This window comes from Orycteropus afer, unplaced genomic scaffold (assembly GCF_000298275.1).
Source record: "Orycteropus afer afer isolate SDZICR_OR568_19922 unplaced genomic scaffold, OryAfe1.0 scaffold00234, whole genome shotgun sequence".
Lineage (NCBI taxonomy): Eukaryota > Metazoa > Chordata > Mammalia > Tubulidentata > Orycteropodidae > Orycteropus > Orycteropus afer.
The window spans coordinates 2,169,105-2,180,580 of record NW_006921821.1 but is presented as its reverse complement, the minus strand read 5'-3'; the positions used below and the strand labels follow the sequence as shown (position 1 = coordinate 2,180,580).

General features: G+C 38.7%; 1 protein-coding gene across 1 annotated transcript in view; it reads left to right on the top strand.

Annotated features, from left to right (window-relative positions):
• The window catches only part of PTPRM (protein tyrosine phosphatase receptor type M), a 1,084,438-nt gene that overhangs the window by 725,062 nt on the left and 347,900 nt on the right, over positions 1-11,476 (top strand). The gene's annotated exons all lie outside the window — the stretch shown is intronic.

The window sequence follows — 11,476 nt, the reverse complement described above, 5'->3', positions numbered from 1 at the left end:
TTTGTCTTAAAGTCAATTTGATCAGAAATTAATATTGCCACTCCTGCTCTCTTACAGTTGCCATTTGCTTGATATATCTTTTTCCAACCTTTGCTGTTTAGTCTATTTTGGTCTTTATCTCTAAGGTTTGTCTCTTGTAGGCAACATATTGATGGGTTTTGTTTTCTTATCCAATCTGCAAATCTCCGTCTCTTGAGTGGTGCATTTAATCCATTAACATTCAGGGTAATTATTGATAAATTTGAATTTGTTGCTGTCATTTTGGTATGTGTTTTTTCATGGTGTCTCTGGTTTCTTTGTTCCATATTATTTTCTGTGCTGAGCTCATTATGTTTATGAATCATGTTATAATTTCCTTTGTTACTTTGTTTTAGTACATGCTCAGTATTTGTGCTTGTCCTCTTTTTTATTGTGATGTGAAGGTTTATCATTTTTCTTTGACGTTACCCTATGATTAATAATTTTCTCCCCGAGTTTAGAACAGTCCATTCTATCTTGCAACTCTCTTAACTTGCTCAGCATTTAGAAGTTCTGTAACTACACACTCTTTTCCCTCTTTTTGTTTGTAGTTGTCCTCACTTGCCAGTTGATGTCTCTGGTTCCCTGTTTATAATCTTGTAAGCTCATTTTACTTTGGGTATGTCCATAGCTGTGGCTTCTGGCTTATGTCATCTTGTGTATTAATGGTCGGATGTTATTTGCTATATTTGGTTCTCTGTTCAAAGGACTCCCTTTAGCATCTCTTGTAAGGTTAGTCTCGTTTTAACAAATTCCCTTAGTTTCTGCTTATCTGGAAATCTACTAATTTCATTATCATATTTCAGGGACAGTTTTGCTGGGTATATAAATCTTGGTTGAAAATTTTTCTCTTTCATGATTCATATATACCAACCCATTGCCTTCTCACTTGCATGATTTCTGCTGAGAAATCAGAATTTATTCTTACTGGCTGTCCTTTGTAGATAACCTTTTGTTTTTCCCATGCTGCTTTCAGGATTCTGTCTTTGTCTTTGGTTTTGATGAGTTTGACGATGATGTGTCTTGGTGATTTTCTTTTGGGGTCTATCCTGTTTGGGGTTCGTTGGATTTCCTGGATGGATATATTCTCATCTTTCATCATTTCAGGGAAGTTCTCCTCCAGCAAATCTTGGACAATTTTCTCAGTGGTTTTGTTTTTCTCTTCCTGTTCTGGAATTCCAATGACACGTAAGTTATTCTTTTTGATGGTATCCCACATGAACCTTAGGCTTTCTTCATTTTGTTTTGATTTTTTTTTCTGATTGATCCCTTTCCAAAGAAGTATTCAGGTATTTGTCTTCAGTCTCATTAATTCTGTCTTCCATCACTTCAATTCTTTTCCTTTGCCCTTCCAATGTGTTATCTATTTCTGACAATTTAGTATTAATCTTCTGGATTTCTGTCTGTAGATTTAGAATCATTTCTAATTTTTCATTTATTTTGTCATTTTACTCTTGTATTTTCTTCCAAAATTCTTCTAGGGTTTTTTCTGTGTTTTCTTTGGTCTGTCTCTCAATCCTTTGAAGATACCTAAAGATAATTCTTTTGAATTCCTTATCAGAGAGTTCCAATGCTGCTTCTTCCTCAGGGATGTGTTCTGAGTCTTTATCCTGCTCTCTTGTTTCTACCACTTTATCCTGCTTCTTTGTGTGGACTGTGATGGTCTGTTGTCTCCGAGGCATTGTGGCATTTTTGTATTTAGATCTCTGTTGACTCTTTGTGAAGAGCAGCCAAGGGTGATTCAGGCTGTTCTTGGTGTTTTTTTATCGTTGGCCCATTGGTGGAGAAGGAGGTAGTGGCCCTCGCTCAGTAAGTGAATTTGCAGGAGGTGTGGGTGTACTTGTGTCTTATGTGGACTGTTGTTGTCTCCCTCTCAGTTAGACAAATATTACAATTAAATAACCATCAAAAAAACTAAAAGCACATGAACAAAATTCACACCATGGAATCACACAGGAACAGTAGCTGAAAAGAAAAAGAAAAAAGGGAAAAAGGAGAAGAAAAACAAGAAAACTTTCAATATATAGGGATAGGGCCCTAAGAGAAAAAAGGTAGAGAAAGAAAATAATGAAGGAAATAAAATGGGGAAAATGCAAAAACAAAAACAATGAATGGGGTTAACCACGAGAAAAATGGGAAAAAAAACTTAAAAATAAAAAGGGAAAAATTAATTTTTTTTTTTCAACCAGGAACAGGGGAAAGAAAAAATGCTGAAAACCAGGACCTGAGAGGGGAAGATTAAGAATAATAGTAAAAAGGACAAAAGTATTAATAATAATAGTTGTTTTAAAACAGACAAATACAAGCAAACTAATCACCAGAAAAAAAGAAAGCAAAAAATAAAAATTAATAAGTTAGGAGCTCTGGTAGCGTGGTGCCTAAGGCACTTGACTGCTAACCAGAAGGCTGGCAGTTCAAACCCACCAGCCACTCCTCGGAAGGAAAGTTGGGTAATCTACTTCCATAGTGATACTGCCTTGGAAACCCAAGGAGGGGTCGCTATGAGTCAGGGCCGACTCAATGGCATGTTGCAACAATAACTCTAGTTAGTGATTTACCCTCCATTCCCCTCTTAACCACTGGTAACCATCAGAGAATGTTTCTTTCTGTGTGAAAGCCTGTTTGACTTTTTATAATCATGATCTCATACAGTATTTCTCCTTTTGTGATCAACTAAATTTCACTCCATATAATGTCCTCCAGGTTCATCCATATTATGAGATGTTTGCTGATTCATTGTTATTCTTTGTTGCATCTTATTCCATTATGTATACGTACCATAATCGGTTTATCCATTCATTTATCGATGGGCATTTAGATTGTTTACATCTATTGCTTTTGTGAATAGTGCAATAGTGGACATGGATGTGCATATAACTATTTCTGTCATGGCTCTTATTTCTCTAGTATTTATACCTAGTAGTGGGATTGCTGGATCATACAGTATTTCTATTTCTAACTTTTCAAGGAAGAACCATACTTTTCCATAGTGGTTGAACAATTTTACAGTCCAGCAGTATATGCGAGTTCACATTTCTCCACATCCTTGCCAGCATTTGCTGTTCTCTGTTTTTTGAACATTGCTGTTAATGCCGGAGTGTGGTGATATTTCATTGTTGTTTTGATTTGCATTCTTCTAATGGCTAATGAAAGGAGTTCTGATGGTGTAGTGGATAAGGCTGCTAACCAGAAGGTCAGTGGTTCAAACCCACCAGCCACTCCAAGGAAGGAAGATGGGACAATCTACCTCCATAAAGATTTATAGCCTTGGAAACCCAGTGGAGGTTGCTTTGAGACAGAATCAATTTGATGGCAGTGAGTTTGGTTTGGTATGGAATGGCTAATAATTGTGGGCATGTCTTCACATGCTTGCTAGCCATCTGAATGTCTTTGGTGAAGTATCTGTTCATGTCTTCTGAACTCAAGATGGATAAAGACCTAAATATAAAACTTGAAACTATAAAGATCATCAAAGAAACTTAGAGGCCCTAATAAAAATGACATACACTATCAAATATAAAAATGCACAAGCAGTAGAAGAGAAACTAGCTGACTGGAACCTCCTGAAAATTAAACACTTACGTACATCAAAAGGTTTCAGCCAAAGCATAAAAAGAAACCCATGTGACCCTGAGGTCTTGTTTATTTTCTTCATTCCCTTTAATTGTCATATTGCAAAATCTCAATTGACTTATCATTAAACTTTCTGAACAGATAGGAAAAAAAAATTTTGGCCATATATATCAGACAAGTGGCTACTCTCTAAGCTTTATAGAAAACTTGAACCTCTGAACACCAAAAATACAAATAAACTGACCTGTTTTTATGGAAGAGAATCAGAATTAAAATCATTTCAAGGATCCTAAAGTTTTTGAGCTTCCCCAGTTCAAAACCCACAACCTGGTGATTATACCAGGTTTGCCTCACGCTGCATTTGTCATCAACATTTTGCTGTCTTTCACTGTCGTGAGTACATGGCACGTGATCACTTTGGCTCTCCCTTCTTCACAGCTAGGCCTCACCATGTTTATAGCTCTGAAAGTGGAGCCACTCCAGGGCTTACCAGCTGTGTTAGGCTGGGTTCTATAGAGAAGCAAAACCAGTAAAGCTTATAGAGAGAGAGGGAAAAAAAAATCGTAGGAAAATGTCTCACACACTTACAGAAACTGTCAATCCCAAATTCTTGGATCAAACGTCAAGCTGGAGGCTTTTCTCGACTCACACAGCTGCAGGGGCTGACGAGCTCAAGGTTGGCAGGCAGTTATACCAGCTGTTAACTCCAACAAATGGCAAATCCAAGATCTCCAGACTGAATGGTTGATTGTTTGTTCACGGACAGTTGTAGGCAGCGCAATAGGATCCTGATCCACAGAAGAGTGTCTTTTTCCCAGGATGTCCATAAATATATTGGAAGCAGGCCACACCCCTAGGGAAACTCCCTTTCAGTGAATTGGTTGCTCAAAACATATACATTCAGTCTCATCATGGGAATTACCCACATCATAACTGCTTCAACCACTCAAAATTGTGGTCCAGTCAAGTTGACACACAACTCAAACTATCACACCAACAGCTTGCCCACAGCCTGCCTATCCCCACCCACTGCCCACCCTCAGGCTACCCATAGCCCAGCAATGGCTCACCCACCACTCACTCAAAGCTGACTCCAGGGTCCCAGGACAGCCCACCTTCATGAGAGGTCAGGAAGTTACTCCCCTGACTGAACTCCAACAGGACCAGCCTCAGGATCAGTTTAAATTTCTAATGACTTAACTGTTGGATTGGAATAACCCATGCATTTTCAAATAGCTTCTAAAACTTCTCCCTAAATTCTAAAATCTTGATTTTGTTTTTAACTTGGACCTTTGGAGTTGTTGTTGTTGTTGTTATGTGCCGTTGAGTCGGCCCTTACTCATAGCGACCCCTCCTTCGGTTTTCGAGGCAGTATCACTACGGAAGTAGATTGCCCCTTCTTCCTTCCGAGGAGTGGCTAGTGGGTTTGAACCGCCAGCCTTCTGGTTAGCAGTCAAGTGCCTTAGGCACTATGCTTTGCCTAAAGCTAGATTAAATCTAGCTTTTTGAGTGTCTCCTCTGATAACCACAAACTCCTGGATCCTCAGTTTGCCAAAAGTGAGGTTCCAGATCTATCTATCACACTATGATTAGCCTGAAACTTCCTCCGCTGTCCTAGATGTTACCCAGGTTATTAGTGATTACTCCCAAGCAAAGTCTAAGTACATATCCCTGGATAATATTTTAACAAAGAAACACAGCATAAAGCAACAGTTCTTATTCTTTGTTCCTTTTTATTTTATGATCGACACTGATATGAAGAACATCAACAGAAACAGTTTATCTGAAGTTATAGGTTGTTGTTGTTGTTGTTGTTATGTGCCGTCGAGTCAAACCTGACTCATAGCGACCCCTCCTTGGGCTTCCGAGGCAGTATCACTACGGAAGTAGGATTGCCCAACCTTCCTTCCGAGGAGTGGCTGGTGGGTTTGAACCGCCAGCCGTCTGGTTAGCAGGCAAGTGTCTTAACCACTATGCTAAGTTATAGGTAGCGAAGTAAAATAATTCATTGTGAATAGAAAAACTGACTCTGGGAAGAATAGAGTTGATTAATGAGAATCTTTAACAAGTCCATAGTTTCAAAGGTCAAAATTATAAATCTGATTCTGTGCAGTGTAGTGTTTTTCATTTGATTTTCAGGTCCTTTTTGTTACAGAGAGTCAAAGGACATTATCAACTTTTTTTCTTTTTTTTTTTTAATGCCATGTTTTATAATTTATAAAATTTTAAATTCTTAGAAACACTAAAGCCAAACCCACTTGATTTTGAGTTGATTCCAACTCATAGCTACCCAATAGACAGGTTATAGTTTCCAAGACTGTAAATATTTACAGAAGCAGACTGCTTCATCTTTCTCCTGCAGAGTGGATGGTGAATTCTAACCACCAGCCTTTCAGTTAGCAGCCAAGCATTTTAACCACTTCACCACCAGGGCTTCTCTGATCAAAACATCCTTAATAAGTATCCTGATCGCTCCATTAGCGTTAGCATTTTTTAATTTAAATTGAGGGCACTCAGCAGTCATTTCTCTTTCAGATGTTCCACTGCTCATTTTAATTACAGTTTTTGAAGGAAAAACAAAAAAGAAGAAGGTCTTGAGGGAGGAAAAACAAATTAAAATACATTTTTGGATTCTAAAATATTGTTTAGTATCTTGACTTGAGGAGCCGACTGGTGGAGAGTGTGTTAGCCAAGAAGTCTTTTGCTTAGTTGATCTGTAATTTGGACAAAAACATTTTCTCACTCAGGGGTAATATATGATCCCTGGACAAAAACATTTTCTCACTCAGGGGTAATATATGATCCCTGTCTTAGGTGTGCGTACAATGAAGGAGGCCCTATACTGGGAGCCACAGATGGAGTCCTACCATTTTTATTTACAAAAAGTTCTCATTCCTGAAGACAGAATGATTTCAGGCAGGTTTTGAACTTCTAGCACTGCCCTCACCCTTCTAATCCAGAGACAGCCTCGGAGCACTAGACCAGCCAGTGGTTCCTCTGGCTTGGAGAATATTCTATCTGTGTTTTGGTCCGTTAGCTCTCAGATGGCTAGGAGGATCAATTGGTCCAGCTCATAGCCAGAGAACATTTATGCAATCGGTACATGTTTACCTGCAGCTAGGAGATCTATAACACTCTGTTATACCACATTTGAAGAGGCAGCCTGAAGTATTCCAACACTGTTACTGACAGTGGAGACAGTCAGCATGCCAGACTGCCTTGGAAAAGCAGCTCTTGAATTGTTACCATAACACCCCCAAGCAAGGCAGGATAGTCATATATTGAAACACATGTGCTTAGGAAAGAGGTGACATACTGATTATTCCACTCATAAGGCAAGAAAACAATATGTTCTGCTGCATTATTTTAGACACCAGAAAGTGAAAGGAGAGTTGGGCAAGGCCTTTCACAGTGTTGATTTTTTTACTTTCTTTACTAGTAATGATGATGGTGGCAGAGCTTATCTACAAACAGAATATGGATATGCCCAGCATTCTGGAGCAAACAGTGCTTCACATCAAATTCAAATAGCTCCTACCCACAGGCTCTTGAAATGTACAGCTTCAGTCTTAAGGAATTGGTAAAAAGACAGAAAACAAATTCAATAGATACTGCCTGAAACTTACGACTGAGCATTTTTCCTCTTAGTTAAATGAAGCTTTAGTTAATAGATACTAAATTATTCCCTACTTTGTTGTTGTTGTTATATGCTGTCAAGTCGTTTCCGACTCATAGCGACCCCTCCTGGGGTTTCCGAGGCGGTATGTCTACGGAAGTAGATTACCCAACCTTCCTTCTAAGGAGTGGCTGGTGGGTTTGAACCGCCAGCTGTCTGGTTAGCAGGCAAGTGTCTTAACCACTATGCTACCAGAGCTCCCAACAACAACAGCAAACAACCATATTTTGATATATATTTTAAGTGTGTGTGTGTGTATACACACTCACATATTTATATGTGTTATTTATGACATCTGTAAGAAACTTCTTACACAGGACATCATTCCTCTGAACAACCAGAGATGATAATTACCCCAAGAAAGAATGAAGAATGAAGACAAGATTTACCTTGAATAAACTAAATTACTGATTAAGCATCTATGAATGAACATGGATTGACTCTTCTAAATACTCTTGTCATTTGTATTACTTGTTAGCTATTTATTGATGATGATGATGAAAGCCAATATATATTTATTTGCCTCATACATTTATAAGGCACTGTTAAAGGTTTTTATATGCACCATCACAGGCATTGTAATAGCTGTGACACGGTGTATGTACTATTACCATGTTTTACAGTCAGGGAAGCTGACACACAGAGAAGCTATGTAAATTGTTTAGTCATACCATCAGTAATTATGATAGAACAATGATGGGAAAACAAGCCCCCTGTTACCAGAGCTGCCATTCTGAACCATTGTGCTGCTTTAGTTGAAATGGAATAGCCATAGAAAATAATGGCCACAATATCTACCCTCATACATTTGTTGTTGTTTTCAAGTGCCATCAAGTCAGTTCGGACTCATAGAGACCCTGTGTACAGCACAGCAAAACATTGGCCAATCCTGTACCATCTTCACAGTCATTGCTATGCTTGAGCTCAGCATTGCAGCCACTGTGTAAGTACATCTCATAGAAGGTCTTCCCTTTTTCACTGACCTTCTACTTTATTAAGCATGATACCCTTCTCCATGGTTTGGTCCCATGCAGTTAATGGAACAGAAATTGTACCCCATGTAAAAGGATGCGAGCCAGATATGAGTCTCAAAGCTTCCTTGGACATCAGCTCTACTCACTTATAGCCAGGAAGCAGAGAAGAAAACTGGATACCTCAGCTCCTTTAGAAACCTTTACAAATATCAAGCATTTGAGTAGGCCTGAAACATGCCACAAATAAATGGTCACTTGCATGCATGAGTCATTTTCAAGTCCTGTGGTTCACATATTGTAAAAGCCCACATTGGCTCAACAGCCTCTCTCACCCAAATGCAATGAATTCTTGGTGCCTGGAAAGCTTGGACAGCCTTTCATTTTGGTACCGTGCAGCATTAGGCACTGGACTCCAATACCCCAAAAAAGAAAAAACCTACTGCCGGCAAGTTGACTCCAACTGACAGTGACCATATGGGAGAGAAGAGAACTGCCTTATAGGACCATAAATCCTTATGGAAGCAGACGGCCACATCTTTCTCCCACAGAGTGGCTGGTGGATTCTAACCGCTAACTTTTTGGTTAGCACCCAAATGCTTTAACCACTGCGCCACCAGAGCTCCTTGACTTCAATACACAAAGCTTGTTTTTAGCGTGTATGCTCCGCATTATCTAAGAGGTCCCAGCATTGCCATATCAGCTGAACTCACTTTTGTGACTCAGAAGGCCATAATTAATGCCCTGCATCCAACCCACAGAAAGACTGAACTTGAACATCCAGCAGTGTTCTTATTACTGCTTACATCCTCGCTTGTTAATTCTGGGTAGAGGTTGTAGGGCTGCCTGTCTGGGATGGTGCATTCTGGCTCTCCTCTCATCACTACTGTGGTAATGAGAAGCAGCTTGCTTGCTTGGGCTGATGGAGGCATCTGTGGCTGAAAAGCGAGAATTCTAGTGTCTTGAATGAAAAGAGGCCTTGTAGCATGAGGCTTGAGCATTGGCAAGCCAAACACAGGCTCTCAACATGGCTTTGAGAACCCTGCCTTTGGAAACAGATAGGGTTGGCATGTGTACCTGATGTGTGAAAAGTTGGGTAAAATGACTGTGCTGCAGCAGCTCATATTTTTCTGTCTGGTAACATAGTGTGGCATTTGATACTAAAATAAACATTAGGGTTTATTTTCTAGTGACATAGGGAGATGGGATGCTAAGCCTATAAAGTGACTTTGGCTGGCATTGGGGCTTTAACCTGTCTTCATACCTGCCTTCTGTCCTTGCTAGTTATTCCCAGTTATCTGTATTATCTGCTGCTAGGCAGGAAATGGTCTCTACTTCTCAGCCCTGGACAGCACCAAATGTGTTTCTAGCATTCAGTTAAAAATATTTATTAGCATTAGCATTTTTTTCATATAATTCAGCATTATTTTACCCATATTAATCTTACTCTGAAAGGTATTTCCTGAGAGCTTCCGAGGAGTGGAAGGTTGGGCAATCCTACTTCCGTAGTGATACTGCCTCGGAAACCCAAGGAGGGGTCGCTATGAGTCAGGGCTGACTTGACGGCACATAACAACAACAACAACAACATGAAGTGATCTAAGGCTGCAAGGTTTAATGTAAAAACCTAACAGTCTGGCATATAATTGGGATTAGATGTGATCAAACATGAAAACATGTCCTTGTCACATTCACTTAAAATAATTCATAGCAAGGACTAAATAACAAGGAATTATAGTGGGGTCTTTTATAACATCTTTTGTAATTCTTACAAAATATGATTGGAAGTTTCATAAATATGTAAAATTAAACTTAGCCAAATAAATGCATGACTGCATTTGGTGCCTGCGGTACTCTAGATTTTAATTTTTTTCCTCCTCTCACAAGCAAATTTGCTAAATTTGGTAATTTGCAGACTGTTTCTTCTTCTTTAGCGAGAAAAATAAGTTAGTTTCATATTCACTTTTTAAAGATAACTATTTTCTAAGGTTCCCTTTATAACTAGAATCAACATTCAATTATTTCTATTAGTGGAGGAAAGAAAAGGTCCAAATGAAACAATAGTTAATCACAAATTGTTTATATAGTGAACACGTGTTGAATTTTGTGGAACAAAGCTAATTTGTGGGCCATCTACCATTTTTGTACTGAATTTTAGGGAGCAGGACTTAACCAATGCAAATCTATATAATGGCAAGTATCCTTGCAGTAGAATTCCATTCATTGGGACTTTCAACTGCATATACTAAGTCCCTGCTGGCAGCCCAGACTGCCTGCCACCAAAAAGAGTTTATAAAGAGGAAAGTTTGCTCACCCATAATCCAGGTTGACTATAATATCATGCCTGCAAGGTCTTTCTAGACTCAGTGCAGATGTTAAATAAAATATATTGCATTCCTGTTTGTCTTTAGAATTAAATTCCTCCATAAATATCATATGAACCCCTTAAGAGATAGTTTCCTTAGATAGGGAAAAAATTGTGAGTGTCTGGAAGGGAAATGGAGACTGAAAAGGATAAATGTCATTGATTTATCACCATGAGAAACAGCACAACTAGTGGGGGGAGACAAGAACATTATTTGCTCCTGTCATTTTAAATTCATTATTTTCTTTCCCACTCTCCTGAAAAGTTAATTCAGGCCCATTGCAGTGCACCACAGATGCATATGAGCAATGATTGGCAAAAAGTTACATCTTCAGAAATATCATGTTGAAGAAAGCAAAGCTGTTTATCAAATTAATAAGACAAAAATTTTGAGGGGGCAGGAGTAAAATAATAGATTTATTTTAACTTCTTCCTCTGCTGCTGAGTACATTTCCTGAACTCTTCAGAAAGTGTACCTCCTTGCAACTTTTTCAGATAGTGACGATTTAGACATAGGAACATCATCATCAACAGCAAACAAAAAAAAGCCCTGTCTAAAATCCATAGCTAATGAGCTCTGAAGGTGCAGTGATTAAGGCATTTAACTGCTAATCAGAAGTTTGACGGTTCAAACCCACCAGCTATCATGAGATTTCATATAATTAATAACTTGAAAGAATTTTACCCAAAGCAGGAATTTACTGTGATGTACTTTTATTTAGTCTTCAGGAATCACATAGATTGATTTCTAGTGTGGGGTTTTGTTTGGTGTTGGATTCTTTTGTTTTGTTCAGTTTGTTTTTGGCAAAGCATGTATACACTCATATAGGCTGAATGGATCCTAATTTCCTGGAATGTGATTTTTTGGTACAT